Source organism: Cibotium barometz, chromosome 59 (assembly GCF_041138505.1).
Source record: "Cibotium barometz isolate CiBa-2024 chromosome 59, ASM4113850v1, whole genome shotgun sequence".
NCBI lineage: Eukaryota > Viridiplantae > Streptophyta > Polypodiopsida > Cyatheales > Cibotiaceae > Cibotium > Cibotium barometz.
In genome coordinates, this window is record NC_141104.1 from 20,785,939 (window position 1) to 20,805,137 (window position 19,199).

At 42.3% G+C, this 19,199-nt stretch overlaps 1 pseudogene across 3 annotated transcripts; it reads right to left on the reverse strand.

Moving 5' to 3' along the window:
* Positions 1-13,989: 13,989 nt before the first annotated feature.
* On the reverse strand, positions 13,990-16,646 carry LOC147605587 (dammaradiene synthase pseudogene; annotated as a pseudogene). Of its 3 annotated transcripts, none has more exons than XR_015265179.1 (2): positions 16,503-16,646; positions 13,990-16,203 (listed from the first exon to the last, which is right to left on the reverse strand). The product of XR_015265179.1 is annotated as a dammaradiene synthase pseudogene, transcript variant X3 (transcript). The 3 variants fall into 3 exon arrangements; XR_015265178.1 differs by having other exon boundaries at positions 16,561-16,644; XR_015265177.1 differs by having other exon boundaries at positions 16,338-16,641.
* Between the last annotated feature and the right edge of the window lie 2,553 nt (positions 16,647-19,199).

The following is a 19,199-nucleotide window of genomic DNA, read 5'->3' on the forward strand; positions in this document are numbered from 1 at the left end:
ACTCCTTTGTTTGAGGGACTGCACCCGCTCCATCTACTCCATCAATCTAGCTCTATCACATGCACCCGCTCCATCTACTCCATCAATCTAGCTCTATCACATGCATTTGTACTCTTTATACACTACAAGACAATGCTGTCATACACGCGTTTCATACACGCGATAAATTACGAGCGCGTGTATGGTCGCGCATGTATTTGAATAGAATCGAGCACATGTATTTTGGCATTTACATTCGCGGTATATTTGCATTTATCAACGTGTGTATAAGCGCATTTATATACACGCAATAATACACGCATCAATACACGCTGCCATACACGCATTAATATACGCTTGGTAAAGAAAAACTGAATTCCTTTACAAAATTAAGAACTATTTTCTTTAAACCATCTCATAGTACATTACAGTATATATCATTACACAATCCCACTACATGCATTTACAACAATGAAATATATTCAAAAATAAATCATGCATATGAGATGATAATTAAAAGACAACACATACAATAGAAATGTCATCAATTTAGAACGATACAGTGACGGATTGGTTAGGGTTTGATCTCATCTTCAATAAGATCCATCCTTGCCAAACGATCAACATCAATATCCATTTGATCAATTTGTAAGGCTACGATTAAATTTATTCCACTATCGATATTATGTACTCCATTGATAATGGTATCGATGTCCTGATCATCCTCATCAACATCACCATCATCCTCAATGGTAGGGTCATTCTCATGATCATGAGAAATGGCACGCTCATCCTCATTATCATGATCATCTCTTATTTCTTGATCATCGATCACAATATCTTCATTGGCATGTTCGACATCATCTTCATTACGGCTTGTTACATCCTCCATATGCTCCATATCAGTGAATGTATTATACATCACTTTGGAACGTGGTGCAATAGGAATGACGTACCACCATTTAATGTCATGCACCATTGGTAGATAGATAACCTACTCAAATACACATACTACAGTAATTAATTAGCATATCAAAAGTCAAGGGGTACGCAAGCTTAGATATATATGTACATGAAACACATTAGTAAAAAAATGCATACCTGCTCACATTGTTGTGGCAATACGAGCCTATCTTTCTTTGTTTGCCAAAACTTTGTAGAGTCAATAGTTACATAGCCACTTGCATGGCGTTTTATCGTTGCATCAGGCCCTTTTTCCACCACGTTCATTTGCCATTTGACATCCAAAACATACACAAAGAAGCAACAAAAGTCAAGCCTAAATATGTCTTGGATTATGCCACAATCATCATCCATTTTTCCATTAGCTCCCTCAAAGCTACTAATGACACCGCAATCTTGTGTATTCCTCTTTTCATCAATTCTTTGTATTCGAAAATGCTTGCCTTCACACCATATAGCATTGAATATAGTGCACTGGACCAAAATAGAAGCAATATTTGTGTAAGCAATGTGAATAAATATTAAAAGCAAATCACTTACAACTAATGCAAAACATTAGTTCTATGTACCTTTAACATGCATCCTCGTGCATACTCCCATTCTTCCGCCGTGATATGCAGCCCCTCGTCGCTCTCTGCTCTCTCCATTTCCTCATGCAACCAATCAACATGGATATCATTCGGAAGTATTGCTAGATGCTTAGGGTACGCCTTACGAGAGCCATGTTGCCTCCGAAAGAGAGCTCTTTCTGCTTGCCTTTTTGTCTTTGCATCCTCATATCTTGTAACCCATCTGCTCATCACATCACTATTAAGGATGCAAGTGAAATTGAGATCATCAATCAATGTTCTGTCAATTACTTTACTCTGTCATTTTTCTTGAGGCACAATAGAGGTCATCCTCAAGTCCTCTTCATTGCTCCATAGTCGTGGGAAAAGAGCTGTCCACCTGACCAAGAAATTCTGAAATATATACAAGAGACTCTTGTATCAACCAACCCTCGGCCATGCTTCCTTCAGGCCTTGCACTTTGCCTCACAAAGTCTTTTAAGGTCTTCATGAAGCGCTCTAGGAAGAACATCCAACGTGCATGCACAGTACCACATAAAGCGATTTCGTCCACTAAATGCACAATGAGATGTAGTTGACTTGTGAGAATGGTTCGCGGAAAAGTCTCCTCTACCAAACAAACCACCTCCACTGCCATAACACGTGCATCATCCAACGTGGCTGGATCAATTGCTTTGGAACTAACATATCTGAAAAATAAATAAATAGTACGTTATACCTCATGCGAGAAATGCGAGGAATTATAGGAAAGTGTCGCAAGACTTTACGAGGTACATCAAAACTCTTCATATCTATTCTATACCTTGCTTCACCACAAGTGGGACAATGTCGAGCCTCCTTATGCGTCCCACGAAAGAGAATGCAATCATTGATACATGCATGTATGCGATCATAATCCAATCCTCCAAGAGATGTCACATAGCGCCTCGCTATGTCTCTTGAGGTGGGTAGTCTATTTCCCTTTGGAAGCATGTTTGATAATAGCCTGCATCCAATATCATCAATTATAATTATAATTAAATCCTAAACCTTAAACCACTAATTCAAATTTGTAAGTTAGAATGCTTACTTCAATAATGCGTCAAGACTTGCATTGCTCCATCCATAAACTGTTTGTATATTGAGTAGTTCAAGTGAAGCACGTAAAATAGAGAATGTGCACCCTTCAAAAACCGGTGTCGATGAAGCCTTGTAAAGATGCTCTTGTTCCATATCATCGTTGTCCATACCTTTGGGATCATCCTTAAAAAGATTCCGCACCATATTATCAAGCACTTCCTCTTCCACAACTTCGTGGGGTGCAGGGCTATTGTCATCCCTTTCCCACTCATCTCTGACAATAGATCCCGAAGCTCCAGCATCATCTCGTCGATGCTTTGCGTGCTCTCGTCGCGCGTAGGGCACCATGTTAGGGTGTGGTACTGCATCCTGCTTCAATTAGAGTTTATATATCACAACTCTATTAATTTAATTTGGATACCATGAGTCATTTGAATACCATCAATTTACATCTACTCACCTCTAAACCTGTTTGATTCCATTCTCCATACATGGAGATGTGATTCAAGGTAATTCGACGTGCTCATACAATGCATCCTTGACATCGATTACACATACATTTGATCCGTTGTCCCAACCACACATTGCGATTACGATGACGCATTGTCTCATCTTCCCCAGAACTGCTTGAGGAGGTTGATGACATCCTATGTACAAACCAGAAAACACAAAATCATAATATGTTTTTAATGAAAGTATAAAAATCGCATGTATTAACGCGGCTATTTCCTAAAAATTGCGTGTATTAACGCGGGTAATTCCTACAAAACGCGTGTATAAACGTAGCTAAATTATCATACACGCGAACATACACACGTTTATAAACGCGACGATCTGTTTACACTAAAAATAGCCCACCTTTCCCAAATAAAGATTTTGAACTAACAATATTGTTCTTTTTCGTTTTCGCCTCTTCCAACAGAAACGAAACCTAAGTGCAAGGAGGGAGAAGAGAAGGAGCACACACGGGAGGAAGCCGACCAAGAAAGAAGACTCACTTTTTCAGAGGTGAGTCAGTTTGTCCTTTGCCTTGTCTCCTTCCTCAGATTTGTTTATGCTATTTTCTCTTTGCTTTTTGGGTTTGTCTTCGTCCTTTTGCTTCTGTGCACACGATTTTGGGTGAACGATTCTGACAGGGGCGACAGTGGGCCTTTTATAAAGGACACATTGTCGGAGGTCGGTCCCTTTCAAAAAAAAATTTGCGCAGGTCGCGTGTAGAAATGCATGTAAAAGCGCGTGTATCCTGTCTGCACAGTCTGTTCACGCGGATATACACGCGTTTCTGGACGAGTGTATACACACGTTTTTTGACGGGTGTATACACCCGTTTCTGGATGGGTGTATACACGAGACTATGTTTCTTGTTTCTATGGTTTGCAAGCTGATAGGTGACTTGAATGATGATATTTGTGTGAGTCAAGAGACAGCCCATGATGTACATGAGGATTATTTTTGCAGATTCTTTATGGATATTCCATGTTCTTCATCCGATCCATTTGCATACAGCAATTGGCTGATGGAGATGCTAAATCATTTTGAGCGCCATCCTGGTCCAGTTGAGCTTACAGAGTACATGTATGCCCATCCCCCTCCTTCCATGCCTGGTGTCTATACCCCTACCGCAAGTATCCAGGGCACTCCAGTGCCGTCTATGCCTACGAGTCCGGCGAGACGGCATGCAGCTTCTCCTCTTCCACGTCCACCGAGGAGACATACCTCGTCCCAGACACACTCACGCACACCCTCACAGCCACCATCACGTGCTCCCTCAGAGCCACCGTCACGTCAGGGCTCACAGCCACCGTCACGTAGACAATCCCCCAGTCGTGACTCCACCCGCAGAGCAGTAGGAAGAGTGGGAGTGGAGGATGCGGCGGGTGCTTTGGTGGGGGAGGTGGGGTAGGGCACGCGGTGAGAGAGGAGATAGAGGGAGAAGAGTTAGAGGAGACAGTTCAGAAGAGGAGGAGATGAGAGAGGTGGAGAGAGTGATCTGCTATGATGTGACGGATAGGGGCGGGATAGTGATGGATGCGAGGGGGAGGGAGGTAATGGAGTACATGCGTGGGGTAGTATCAAACTTGTATAGAAATTATTTTATTAAATTTAAAGATCAAAATAGCCGATTAGTTGGGGAGGTGATAGAGGCTGTACATAGTCGGTACCCCAATCCCCCACATGCTACATTCTCGGATGTATGGGGAAGGACGCGAATAAGGGAGATCTTAAGTAATAAAAGATCTCACCTTAAAAAACTCGCGTATGATGACCGGCTAAATGTAGCTGCAGGTGGCTATCCTGCCGAGAAACCTGCCACTGCGCACAAACGCGAGTGGAAGGAGGCAAAGAAACGAGCAGAGGGTGGCGTGAAGAGCAGGCAGCATATGGAGGCACGACGGATCCAGATGGAGACCATTGGATCTTCGCATTTCGGATCTGGCAACGTCGAGTCATGGGAGGCAGAGTTCGTAAGTATCTTGCCACTTTATTCGATTGTTTACTTAATTCATTGATTCTATGATTGTTTTAATCTTACAAATTGTATTGATTATGATACAGCGATGGGTTACGGGGAGGAAGCCCACAACCCACGATACTGCGTATGCTCGCCGGCATAGCAGACGTGACACGTGGGCCATCTTCAGAGCCGAGGGACGTATTACGGACGTGCAGTTTGAGATAGCCATGAGACCATACGGTCGACAGGTACTTGAAAATTCTAAACGAATGATTTTGGTTTATAGAATTACATATATATATACTTATATACTATATATTACTTGAACAGGCACAAGCTGCTGATGATCCACCTGCCGCCACTACAGAGGGTGGACATGAGCACTACTCATCGGACATTCCGACCGATGTGAGCTCATCTGAGCATGGAGGGAGCACCGAGTCATCATCTGGGTCTGAGTAGTACTCAGACTTATAGTATCACATTCCATATTGAGGATGTGGTTGTATATATTTTTTTGTAAACTGAAGCCATGGGCTACTTCGAGATATGGACTCCCTTGTATATATGTGTGAAATTTTGATAGTAATATTGAATCATGAATCGATAGTATTACAAATGCTCTTTTTTTCTTATAAATATGTTTCTAGTCACTTTTTTTCATGTTATGTTTTATAGGTCTTACATTGTTGTCTTCTCCATTGGCTTGACATTGTTGAGGTAATCTCTCTTATTCATGTAATCGTTAATGCAAGCTCATGTTTATTGCACCCTTGGGTGCCGAGTTTAGGGCTTAGCATAGTGCATAAGGCTTATAGCTTATGCATAGAGCTTATGCAAGCTTTATGCATAAGGCTTACTTAAAGCTTTATGCATAAGCTATAAGCCTTATGCACTATGCATAAGGCTTATGGTGTATACATAGAGATTTAAGCAAGATTTATGAATAAGGCTTATAGCTTATACATAAGCCTTAAGCATAGAGCTTATGGCTTATGCATAGAGCTTATAGCTTATGGCTTATACATAGAGCTTTAAGCAAGATTTATGAATAAGTCTTATAGTTTATGCATAAGCCTTAAGCATAGAGCTTATGGCTTATGCATAGAACTTATAGCTTATCCATATGCATGCCTTATGTATGTCCATGCCTTATACATAAGCCTTATGGCTTATAGCTTATGCATAGAGCTTATGTTTTTTATGTGCATGCCTTATGCATAGAGATTATGGCTTATACATAGAGCTTATAGCTTATTCATATAGTCTTATGCATATAGTTTTATGCATGCATTAAGCTCTATGCATAATATTTATGCTTAGAGCTTAATACATTATTCTTGCATATTCAGCTTTAAGCATGTGCATAAAGCTTAAAGCATGTGCTTTTTTTTCTCATAAATGTGTTACTAAATCACTTTTTTTCATGTTATGTTTTGTAGCTCTTACATTGTTGTCCCCTCCTTCGACTTGACATTGTCGAAGAAAAGCTCTCTTATTCATGTAATCATTAATGCAAGCTCATGTTATCTCAGCCACGTTTGAATAGTTGCACGTCAACATGGTGTCGCTTTAAACTATGAAGCTATGCCCGCTGTAACTACTCATTTGAACAAGTTTTAAAAGTTTAAATTCTTTTGGTTTTATAAGCTTTTAGAAATTCATATAAGTTGTGTTTTAATATTACTTAATCTTGTGTGATATAAGAAGATGAAGAAGAGGCAATAGGTGAGGAGGACAAGGAGGATGATGATGATGATTAGGAGGAGGAGGATGAGTAGAGATTGGCCTATTGTGTTTCATGTTATGTAACTCCATACTCGTTGTAGCTCGTCTTTTATGGCATTTTGGACATAACTTGCCTTTTATGGCATCTTGGCATTTTGGATGTAGCAAATTTTTTTGGGAGTTACTATGTTTCAAATGTATTTTCATATGTCGATATGTTTGTTTATACGAATTAACTTTGTCTTCAATATATTGAATTAAAATTAAAATGGGATAGATTGGGGATAGTGCCCCGATCCGCCCTCCTTTTTTTTATTATAGCGTCGCTGAGTGGCGACGGAAATAGTAGCACTGCTATTTTTTTATTAGCACTTCTAAGCGATGGAAATAGCGACGATGTTATTTTTTATCGGTGCTACTGAGCCGATGGAAATAGCGGCGACGTCATTTTTTATTAGTGCCGCCAGTAGTGAGAATAACATGGGAAATATCGGCATTTATACTGTGGGATATAGCGACGCTTATAGCATGGATTATAATAACGAATATACACGAATATACCGATACTTATAGCATCGAAAAAATAGTGTCGCTTATAGCAATGCTTACGCCCAGATACTTTTCTAGTTTCTTTTATAAAACCCACGCTATAAACGCAGCTACCCCCTCTTTTTGTTGTAGTGCTAATCCATAAGCCTCATGCATGAGGTTTATGCATAAGCTATGAGACTTATGCATGAGCCTAAGCCTCATGCATTAGACTAATCTATAAACGCAGCTACCCCCTCTTTTTGTTGTAGTGCTAATCCATAAGCCTCATGCATGAGGATTATGCATGAGCTATGAGACTTATGCATGAGCCTAAGCCTCATGCATTAGACTAATCTATGAGCCTCATGTATTAGGCTAATCCATGAGCCTTAAGCTAATGCATAACCTTAAGCCTTCTGTATTAGCCTAGGCCACATGCATTAGGTTAATACATGAGCCTCATGTATTAGCCTAAGCCACATGCATTAACTTAATACATGAGTGTTATGTATGAGGCTAAGCTTAAGCCTCATGTATTAGCCTAAGCCACATGCATTAGGTTAACACATGAGCCTCATGCATGAGGCTAAGCCTCACGCATAAGCCCTAATAAATCCTAAAACATATAAAAATTTTAAAAGCAAAAAAAAAAACATGAGATAAAAGTGAGAGATCTCTTACCTTATGAGGCTTGTAAGTCTTCACTTGAAGATGTAGAAGGAGACCCTAGAAGAAGATGTAGAAGGAGACCCTAGAAAATCAAACCAAGATGAAAAAACTGAGTATACAACATTAAATTAGTAGTAAACATTTTATTACATGAGGAGTGGAAGAGGAGAAGTATCTCTAACCCTACTAGAAAGTTTATAGCTTATGCAAAACCCTAACCCTAATAGAAAGCTTATGGCTTATACAAAACCCTAACCCTGGCTTCTAAATAGAGACCCTAATAGAGAGCTTTCATGGAGAGCTTTCCATTAAATCTCTCTATTAGGGTTTTTGTATAGGAGCTAGGATTAGGGTTAAGCTTCAAGAGAGAGGGGAATAACTTACAAGAGAGGAGAAAGAGAAGCTTTCATAGAAAGCCAGTGTTACATTGTCGAACTACGTGGAGAGGGACAAGGCCTGGCTCTAGTTCTGGCTCTAGTTCACCTCCCAACCGTAGAGCAGAATGAGGAGTCCCCCATTCCGTGCGCCAACCTATATGTAGTGGCCTGCCTACCCACACTAGCCCAGACGCCTACAATGCTATGACCCAGATGTCTCATCCTTGAACCCTGGACTCGCTCACTGCCCGCACTCGAGCATGCATACTCTGACTAGGTAATGAATTTCCTGTGAAAAACGTGCATTTGCTTTCCTTTGCCTCTCCTTTGCAAATAACTTATTTTCCCCAAGCAATTCAAACACCAAGCATAAATGCTGCAAATGTTCTTTCCTCGACTTACTATAAACAAGTATGTTGTCTAGCAAAATTATTATAAATTTTCTTAGATATGGACGTAACACATCGTCCATAAGCATCATAAAAATTAATGGCCCATTCATCAAACCAAACGGCATGACTAAGGACTTGTAATGTCTAAAACGAGTCCTGAACGCAGTCTTAGGAACATCCTCTTCCCTTATTTTTACATGATGATACCCCGATCTAAGATCAATCTTAAGAAAATAACGTGCACCATGAATTTTCTCAAACAACTCATCAATGTGTGGCATGGGATACTTGTTCTTAATCGTAATATGATTAAGGGCATGATAATCTACGCACATCCGCATAGATTTATCTTTCTTTTTAACTAAAAGAATGGGCGATGCCCAAGGTGAAGAACTTAGTCTAATAAAACCTTTCTTCACATACTCGACTAGCTGTCATTCCACCTCCTGTGCCTCAGAGTGGCTGATCCTATAATAAGCAAGCGTACTTATGGGTTTTGAACCAAGGAGCACTTGAATGCTATGGTCAATTTCTCTCGATGGTGGAACAATTTTTTTCAAATCTTCAAGAAAAACATCCTCAAACTCCTGAGAAAAACATCCTCAAACTCTTGCAATAAAGAACATAAAGTAGCTGCGTATTTATTAGTTTTTATCAACTTGCTTTTTGCCTTGGATTGTTGTTTTTGTTCACAAGACGACAAGGCAGTATTTAACAAACATGGATCTCGTTTAAGGCTAATTAAGTTTTGTCTAGTTTCAAGGACGGAAACGTTAACTTTATCACTTCTTTCATCTACGAAAATAACATTATTCAAACTTGTTTCATCTACAAAAACAAAATGATATAGTAGCGTACAAATATATACCTCGGAGATATAGTCAGCACGTCAAAGGTACGTCAAAACTCTAGGGAAGATATAAGGGGTGCAACCGGAACCTCTCACTCACCCTGTAGCCTCACAACTCAATGTATAGTTAAGAAAGTTATGCGTGACTCCATCATCTACCATGACAATGACTCTATGGCCACCTATTCTACCATATAGACGGACCAAGTCATGTGGTCCCACTGATGGCTGTCGCATGGCCTGTGTAAGGTAGTAAGCATGGGTACTATCCGTATGACAGAGACAGTTACCTCTTGGAACTCTATGGAACTGAGTGGCAACCTCTGGATGGTATGCACATGTCGAAAGGATTTCCCCTCCTTCTTGGCATCACTGAACTCCCTCTAGGACCTAGCTTAGGACATGCTGCTAAATTTTATTTTCTCGCTTTCTCATATTGCTCGCCTGGTTTTTCTCTTTTAGTTAGTGTGGCTTCTTTGATCAATATCCACCCTCCCTTCTCTGCTCATTAGAGCCCCCTTGCCCCCTATCACCCCGAAAGAACTTTCTTTTAAAGCTTGAACCACCCCTTTCCTCTCTTGCTTTACTAAGACCTGATTTAGAATGACGCAAAATATCTTCGTAAATCTGTGCGTATTTAATGGCCTCATTGAGATCTTTCGGTTCCTTGGGCTCCACAAAAGCCTCATAGTTCAGGTGTAATCCCCTCGTGAACCTGCACAAAGTTTGGAATTCATTGATTTCCTTTAAATTTAAGCATAATCTCATGGTAGTTGGAGATGTAGTAGGTGAGAGAAATGCCACACATCGAGCATTTATCCCACTCATGCCAAGATCTCTTCAACTTATTAACGGGTAAAAACTCCTTTCGACGAAACAACGTTTCGAAATCCACCTAGGTGCGAGGACATCTGGCACCATCGACCAAACTCATCCACCATTTATATGCTTTGCCTATCAACGACATAGGCTGGCCTCTATATGCATCATATCCTCGGGTGTCTGCCTAAGGTTATGAATATCCGACCATTTCTATACAAAGATATTCACCGAATCCTTGTTGCGCTCTTTCTCCTCTCCCCCAAAGCTCGGCGGCTTGAGATCCTTGAGAAGATTAGTAGTCGCAGACTGCTTGGCATGCGTTGTGGCATGCCTACCAGTGCTGGGCCCTACGTTCTCTAGAGGAGGGAATCTTATCCTCCTCAGCATTGGTCTCGCTGATGGAGTGGTCGGAATAGCATCTAAACACCCGTGGATGCTCCTCAACATGGTCAAAATTTCAGATTGGCCTCTTTTAAGTTCTTTGGTCCTAGTAAACAGTTGTGAGATGGAATCTCTCGAGATATCTCATCTTGATCCATGGTATCAGTGTGGAGAGCATCATCTGTATACTCCTCCTTATCCAGGAGGTCATCCTCCAGGTGGTCATAAGCACTGTCAATCTCTATGGATAGGTCGTCAAATAAGTTTGTGGTGTCACCACTACTATGGATGCACCCACTACTATGGATGCACCCACGGGGTCATTTATGGACAGGGGCACAATGGGCTCTAAATCAATGGACATATTTTAGGTCTCACGTAAAACCGTGAAACCGAGGGAGTGGATAAAATGTCAGTCTGGCAAGCCTTTGTTGCTTAGCGCATGTGATTGAGCTCAGCCTGTGTGAAAGGCCGAAAATGGAGGATAGCATACGAGAAAAATTTCCTAGACCCCCTGCAGGTGGACTACCCCCACTAAACATTTTGGATTTTTTTTTCATTATATATATATTTATATTTATATTTAATATGTAAAAAATAATATTCAATGAAAATAAATAAATAAAAAGATGCGAGGTAAAGCTACCCGAAATATCCCCTGCCCGATTCAAGGTGGCATGGGCTGCAGCAACGACGATTAAGTCCATCAATCCGATGACAATACTATACGATGCGATGAAGTACCTATGGTGGCAGTGCACGACGGCGCAATGACGGTTGGAGAGAGAGAGAGAGAGAGAGAGAGAGAGTTAACTCTCCTCGCCGACTACCTGCGTGCGTCGTTTTCCTGCGGTTGGTGTTGCCGTAGTCGCCCCGCTATGGCTGGGCTGTTTCTTGAGTGTATGCGGCAGCTGTGTTTGTTGCCCGCCTTCTAGCGGCTCGGCTAGCTTGGCAGTGGTCTAGCCCGACGGCCTTCCTCCGACCTCTCGAGGGATGAGAGAGTATGCCTAGGCCTGAGCCTGATGCCCCTTCTTTTAAGCTTGCTGTTGCCCCTTTTCCTTGCGCTTGGGTCTGGTTGAACTGAAGACTACGCCCACCAACCAAGTCGAAATTGGTGCGTGCTGCTAGCTGCTCTTCTGTGCTCCATGCAAACAAGGCTAGCCCCCCACCATGACTCCTTGTGATGCTGCTCCCCGAGTTCCAACAAAAACAGAGAGAGATTGCTTCTCAAGCTTCCATGGTCCTTGTCCAGGCTTCTTTCTTCTCCCCCACCACACACAGTCGCCTCCAGGATAAGATCCGATCTACTTTTTTTTTAAAAAAATCCAATTTTATGGACCTCAGCGGGCCTGGTCTCCGTTCATGCGGTGAGGATGACACCTACGCTCTCATACCAATGTTACGATGTCGAACTACATGGAGAGAGAGAAGGCTTGGCTCTAGTTCACCTCTTAGCTATAGAGTAGAATGAGGAGTCCCTCATTCCGTCGGGCTATATGTAGTGGCCTGCTTGCCCACACTAGCTCGAACACTCGCGGTGCTACGACTCGGGCGTCTCACCCCTAAACCCTGGACTCCGGTGCAGTGACTACGAACTACATGATAGCTAGTTTGCATAGGAGAGGAAGATGGAGATGGAGATGAAGCTTTCATGGAAAGCAATATGCATAGGAGAGGGAGATGAAGGGCACATACCTTGCTTGAGCATAGGATGGGAGAGGTGAAAGAGATAGAATAGATACCTGTCTGTACAAAATCCCAAAGAGATAGAATAGGGGGGATGCCTTGGTTTTTTTGGATCAGGTGAGTAGTCCCCCTCACCTAGATGTGACGAGGATGAGAAACCCATGGATGATACTATTTATTACTCTTTGGGCGATGATGGTGGTGAACCTTTTATAGATGATATGGGGAAGATATTTTACTATACCTTCCACTAAGTGGTGAATCAAACATACAAGAATGCCTTTAAACCATGGGGGGATTGACAAAGACTTTGTCTATGTTGTCCAATGCATGCATGAGTAGTTTTCTAATCCCCTTGCCATGCGTTTTACTGACCACCCAGTGGACTAAAGACCACATCATAAAGATATTGAACAATAGGAAGTCACGCGCGCGTAAAGAGATGCGTGCGAGAATGCTAAGGCATGTTAGCTTAGTGCTTAGTGAAAGAGTGGAAGAAAGCGATTAAAGATTTCAAGGATGACAAGCAGTACCCACCACAATAAAATATGATGCACCATTCGCAATTGGAGACATATAATGCCACAGGACATAGGTCTAGAGGAAAGACAGCCTGGATCACGAGATTCATAACTTGTTATACATGTTTCCTATGCGTTGCTAAATATGTATCATATTTTTTATGTATTTAATTTTATTCGTTGTTGCTACATGTTCATAATTGTAGAAAATGATAAGTAGTTACATAATTGTAAGAAATAATAGTTGCAGGTCACATCCCAAGAGAAAAAGAGAACAAATGTAGACATCATACTGAAGCCAAAACTTAGGAGTGGCTTAAACAAGAGGAAGTCGTGACCCACAATGACATCCAAAAAGCCTGGTGTAACTATGCGGTGAGTAATTGGTCTCACACATACTAAATTTCTTTGAAGATTTATATGAGCATGTTTTAGCACTAAATATATATGCTTTTTCATTATGTAATTTAGGAGAAGAATGAAAGTGGCCAAGATGAAGGCGAAGGTGGTGGTGGGAAGTTCAAGGATATAGATGGTGATGAGGAGGCAAAGGATCAAATTTGAGGATAATCTTCGTAATCTTACGAAGATTATCTTAGTTTGCTTATTTACTTTGAAATAATATTTTGACCTTATATATCTTTATTCCTGATATAATATGAACATCTTGTTTAACTTGATGTGTCGAGACCACTCTCAATAAATGTTTGTATTTTTAAATGATTTTTTAAATAATATGTAATAAATATGTAGTTTTTAAATAAAATATGTATTTTTCATGTTTTAGTTAATTTATTTATTTTTTTTGGGAGGGGGGGCATAATGGGAGAGAGCGAAGCAAATATTCTCTATTTTTCTCTCTCCCGTTTTGTGAAGTGCGGCCTATGCACGAAACTATGAGTGAAGCTATGCCAGGTGGCTATATGTGCGAATATAGCCATGTGCCCCTAGTCGCATGCGTAGCCACACGAGAGAATTTTAAAACTGCAAAATTCTCGAATGTCCACAAAAACGCTATTTTTTTCATTGTGACGATATTTTCAAGCACAAACACATAGATATCAATGCTTCTTGATTAGGCAGATGTGAATTTTAAGCGAAGAGATTAGCCTAATAATAGCATTAATATTAATTAATGGGTTTGTCGAGTCGAGCGGTCCGGTAGCGCGCCAACGCCGTGAGAGGGAAGTGCTGGGCGAAGAGGTGGTATTTGAGGAAGAAATGGCCCGGAAAGGCTGTTCCGGTGAAGCAAGCGTCGTGCCAAGACCCGTCCTGCCGCTGGGTCAGCAGCAGGTACCTCACCCCAGCTTCGATGGAGTTGATCTCATATTTGCCCAGCGCCTCTCCTGCAGCCAATAATCCCATGAGCGCCCATGCAGTCTGTGAAGGTGTGCTCTCACCCTGGCCTTTGAGAGACGGATCTGTGTAGCTTTGGCACGTCTCTCCCCACCCTCCATATCCTCCACTGCTCTGATCCTTGTTCTGCACTTGAACCAGCCACCTTGCACCCCTCGCAATCTCGCCCTGGTGGGTTGCAGGCGCCACTTCCGCCAACGCAACCAGCACGCCAGACGTGCCGTAGATGTAGTTCACTCCCCATCTCCCAAACCAGCACCCTTCTCTCTCTTGCTCTTTCCTCAGATAAGCTAGGGCTCTGCTGGTAGACTCTGAAGGTGGCAGCTCCAACAACGTCTGATCATGGCCGCCATCGCTGCTGCTGCGCCTGCCGCACTTAGCCTGCTGCATTCCTTTACTCAGAACGCCCACCATGTCCAAGACTCGAGCTGTGATATCGGCTGTGTTGGGGTCTACCAAGGCCTTGAGGTCTCCATAGGGGGTGGAGTTGAACCAGACCTGGTTATTGTCCTTGTCGAAAGATGCCCACCCACCGGCTTTGCACTGCATGGAGGTGATCCACTTCACGGCTCTGGCCATAGCCCCATGCTTCAAGGGCTCTGCAGTAGGAGGGAGCCTGATAGCCTCAAGGGCCATGACAACAGCAGCAGTGTCTTCTACATCGGGGTACCATTTGTTGAAAAACTCGAAGGACCAGGCCCCCGTCTGCAGGTTGCGCTTGTTCTTGAAGGACCAGTCTCCAAAGCCTGTGATTTGCTTGCTCAGAAGCCATTCTCCAGCTAGTTGCAGAGCCGGATGATCGCTTGGAAGGCTGGACTCCACCAGTGATCTCACCACTAACGCTGTATCCCACACGGGCGAGACGCACATTTGCACCCAGCACACATCCTCAGTCTCTACTGTGAAATCTCTGAGGGCCTTAAGCCCCCGGTGAATCATGGGATCAGATACACCATAGCCCGATACCTTCATGCACAGCATTGAGAGTAGCATTGGAGAGAAGATGCCTGACCAGTCGCCATGCTCCTCTTGCCTCTCAATCACCCACTTCAAAGCCTGCCTCACTCCCCACTGTCTGCATGGCACCATGTTGAACCTCTCGGCTAGCTTTAGCACATAATCAGCAACAATGAAGATATCTGTCCAATTGCCTTGGAAGCGGGACGTATTCTTCCTCCCTCCGGCTACATAAAGCTCATCAAACCTCACAGCTGGGCTCACTTGGAACACAGGCTTCTTGTCATATATCACTACGAGAGGAACTACAGTTGCCCTAGCCCAGCTCGCCAATTCATAAATGCTCGTAATAAACCAGCTCGGAAGCAGCATAAGCCAAGGTGGGAGAGAAGGTATAGCAGCCCAACTGTAGCAGCCTAGCATAGCTAGACATAACTTGGTGAAACAGCGTGATTCATCTGCACCACCCTTTCTGAGAATAAACTCGGAGGCCTTCTCCATAGATGGATCAGTTTTTGGGATGCCCAGCAAACATAACGCCATGTAGGCCTCTACAGTGATGCTCAGATCACCACCATCTCCATAGAAAAGCTCCCATGCACCATGGCTGCATTGGGTCTTCCTCAAGTAGTTGAGCATCTTGTGCATTGGATAAGCTCCATCGTTAATGCCGAGCACCTTATACAACAGGACTGTTTCAGCAGTGAAGGAGACATTACTGTCTAGCGCTCCCCACCAGTAGCCTTCGGGAAACTGCTGAGAAAGGAGGAAATCTTGGCTGCGTTTGATGGCCTCGTCTACGGATGCCTCTCCTGCAGTCGATCCACGCCCATGATCCCCCATGGCTAGTGATGTCTTGAAAAAGTCCTGGTGGTAAGGTAGCATCTTTGCTCTGACAGTGTACTAACCTGGCAGGAGAGCTAGGTCAAATTAGCGCACAGGCAAGACACACACACACACACTATTGCCCTGTCAACAAAAAAAATCAATCGACGACTTCATTGAACTAGCTGCATGCATGTACAAAAATGATCCATACGACCGGCGCGTCATACTGAAGTGCCGATATATGCAGGCAGGACTTGGACGGGAACCAGACAGCTTCTCCACTCTAGTCTCTTTCTCTATCTCTCTCTCGCGCACGCACAAGTGAGAGAATAAATATCACACACGTACAGACTTACTCTTTCTGCTCATTAGTTCTTACCTTACTACGAGAGAAAGAATCAACACGTACAGACTTACTCTTTCTGCTCAGTTCTTACCTTACTACGAGAGAAAGAGCTCAATTGCCAAGAGATTAAGAGAAAGAGTCAATTCCCAAGAGATTAAGAGAAAGAGAGAGAGAGAGCGAGAGAGAGAAGACAGTCTCAGGAGACGGGCTTAAGTAGGTTTTGCGCAGGCAGGACGGAGCTCGGCTGATTTCTGACATCCACATGTGATCCTACTGGCCACTTCACATGGCGATTCAATGATCAGAGTGACATATAAGTAACCGCTGCTGTTCAAAAGTCTCTCATAATCAATAAGCTTCGGAAGGAGTGCTTCAATTAGCGACTGCTGCTGCACAAAACCAGAGCTTCCCGAATCCCCATTACTGTATTGCTACTCGGGATGCTCTTACATATATGTTGCTCTTACTGTGGACCTCCTCCCTGTCCTATTGACCAAGTCACTGCTCAGAAAAGATGTTTTTCCCTATCATTCATCTACAAATGGCCTCCTGCCTCCAGGCTTGACTCTTACTGTGGACCTCCTCCCTGTCCTATTGGCCAAGTCACTGCTCAGAAAAGATGTTTTTCCCTATCATTCATCTACAAGTGGCCTCCTGCCTCCAGGCTTGACTCTTTTGAACGTTTCTAAATTCTGGGTATTTTGGACCAAAAACAAACTTGCAAATTTATTTTTGAGCTGTCATAAATTACATGTAAATGGTAAAATACTTGCAAATCTCATCCCTTTTCCTTCAAGTCTCATCCCTTTCCCATCAAATTTGATGGGCAAGGATGCTCTCATCAAAAGCCAACACTGCCTCCCAGTAAGAGCGGTGTACCTCGGTGATTTGATAATTGATTTAGGGAGATAGTTGCAACACTGCCTCCCACTAAGAGTTGTGTACCTTGGTAATTTGATTGACTTATGGAGAGTGCCTCCCACTAAGAGATGTTTACCTCAGTGATTTGATTGACTTAGGAAGAGAGTTGCAACATTGGCTCCCACTAAGAGCTATGTACCTCGATGATTTCACAAGCCCTTGAACCTTCAGGATGCACTCTAGCTTTCTTCTCTTGTTGCTTATACTTATTCGGGGGTGTCAAGTATCTCAGCCCTACACTACAACACATCGGGAGCGTAGCAGCGTTTTTGGAAGGAAAATATTGAGGGTTTTCAAGATGCTCAATAGTGATCTATCGTTGCTTCGTAGCATTTTTCGCAGCGCGTTTAGCAGCGAAAATTATTGCTCAACAGCGCAATATCGCTACCCAGCAGCGTCTATAGCAGCAAAGAAACGCTGCTATACTGTAAAAATATCTCGCTTTTTTACCACATCTTTTGTTGTCAGGTAGTTTTATTTTTTGAATATAATAAACTTATACTCTGAGCTTTTTTTGCAGGTTTTTGCCTTGTCTATCACTTCTACCTCTCCTACCCTATCCTCCTCAAGCTCAAGCAAGGTATGTCTACTGTTTTCCTTCATTTCCTATGCAAACAAGCTTTCCATTAAAACTTTCTTGTGAGTATTTCCCTTCTCTTTCTTCTCTTTTAAGTTTTTCTTTTCTTCTTTTTTCCTTCTCATTGAAGCTTGACCCTAACCCTAGCTTCTACATAGAAACTAGGGTTACTAATACTCTCCATCAAAGCTCTCTATTATGTTTTCTATTTAGAAGATAGGATTAGGGTTAAGCTATAATGAGAAGGGAAAAAGAAAGATTCAATAAGTTTTCTATGTTATGTAAAATCTTTCATTAAGATTTCTATTAAGATTAGGGTTTTGTATGTATTAGGATTAAGGTTAGGGTTACCAATACTTTTTTCTTTATTTGGTTTGATTTTGTAGGTTATCCACACATACCAGCCTTATAAGATAAGAGATCTCTCCCTTTTATGTTTCCTCTCTATGCTTTTATATGTTATAGGGTTTATAAGTTTTAGGATTTGTTATTTTTTTTCCTTGTTAATCCCATTCGGATTAACAACATGATCCTCAATTGAGGACATTAATAAGTGTCATGCAAAGGCACTATAAAGGTTGTACATTATGAGATATTGGCCACCCAAGCCTAGTTAGTAAGTTTTTGGATGTCCAAGTGTGAATAAGGGCCAATTGTATATAAGGCATTTTCTCATAATGAAAAGGACACAATCTCCTTTGTGCTATTGACAGCTCTCCCCTTGTGCATTGAGAGAGAGAGAGAGGAGTAAGAGCATTCTAGCATTGTGCCTCTTTCATGCTTGTGTGCTTATGCTTGTATGAGAGAGTGAGAGAGAGTGTGATTGGTCTATGTAATGGTGTGAGCAACTCCACGATGACAATGTGGAGTTTGGAGCTTTACAAGAGAGCTTGGAGGCCTCAAGGGACTCGAGATCAAAGCATTGGTAAGTACCCCACGACGGTTGTGTTCTATTGCTCATCCATTAGGTGAATGTGTAGAGGTCCCTCTTAGAGGTGTGGTAGCCCATAATATTTTTGGCGTCGCTGTCGGGGGAAACACCTTTGTTTCTTCCATACTCTTTGAGTTTCAGCTCCCATTACATAGTATTCATTATTGCCTTTGCATTCTGGTAGTGCATTGTGTGAAAAATAAAGGGATAAGGTGTGTGTGGTTGAGAAAAAAGTTATAGTTTTGAAGCTGTGAATGTTGTGGAGAGTAGTTTAGGAAAGGATTCATTGGTTACTCTTGAT